This window comes from Sinocyclocheilus rhinocerous, unplaced genomic scaffold (genome assembly GCF_001515625.1).
Source record: "Sinocyclocheilus rhinocerous isolate Xijiao unplaced genomic scaffold, SAMN03320098_v1.1 C35719109, whole genome shotgun sequence".
Classification (NCBI taxonomy): Eukaryota; Metazoa; Chordata; class Actinopteri; order Cypriniformes; family Cyprinidae; genus Sinocyclocheilus; species Sinocyclocheilus rhinocerous.
Window position 1 is genome coordinate 1 of NW_015761126.1, and position 598 is coordinate 598.

Here is a 598-nt window from a genome sequence, read left to right on the forward strand (position 1 = left end):
CAAGTATATTTGGAAATTTTAACCTTTGTGGAATATGCTGATGCATCCAGTAACGTTACTTTGCTCCGCGGGTATCCGAGTCAATAAAGTTAGTAATGTGAGCTGTCTTTCCACATTAGAAACCAATCGAGAGCATAAAAAAAAAGAGAGAGAGAGCTTTTCTAAAGATAGTCATCCCGCATTGACAGAGTGAAAAGTAAGTATAAAAGCTACTCCTTGTGGTTCAACCTTCTGATTTGTGTTTTTGTTGCAAACGTGAAGAGTTTTTTCCATTAAAAAAATGCTGTTTTGATGCAGGTGTAAGTGTCCTCAGCATGCCTGTAGACAGCACTTCTGAACTTCTCAAGCACTATGAGGTTTATGAAACCATTGGCTCAGGTAACGTTCATTAATTATGCTTTTATATAATGCTTTAGAGATGCATTTGAGAGAAAGTCGTAAAAGAACATAAATAACAAATTTAGTTTTATTCCCATTCTAACCCATAGGTGGGTTTGCCAAAGTCAAACTTGGTAGACACATACTGACAGGAGAGAAAGTGGCCATCAAAATAATGGAAAAGAAAGACCTAGGGGTAAGATCTTCTCCTTAAAGGGAT

At 37.0% G+C, this 598-nt stretch overlaps 1 long non-coding RNA gene across 1 annotated transcript; it reads left to right on the forward strand.

The window, feature by feature from the left end:
• Positions 1–99: 99 nt before the first annotated feature.
• Positions 100–577, forward strand: LOC107735058 (uncharacterized). Its single transcript, XR_001639273.1, has 3 exons — positions 100–196; positions 298–378; positions 489–577. It is a non-coding gene; the product is annotated as an uncharacterized LOC107735058 (long non-coding RNA).
• The last annotated feature ends 21 nt before the right edge of the window (positions 578–598 follow it).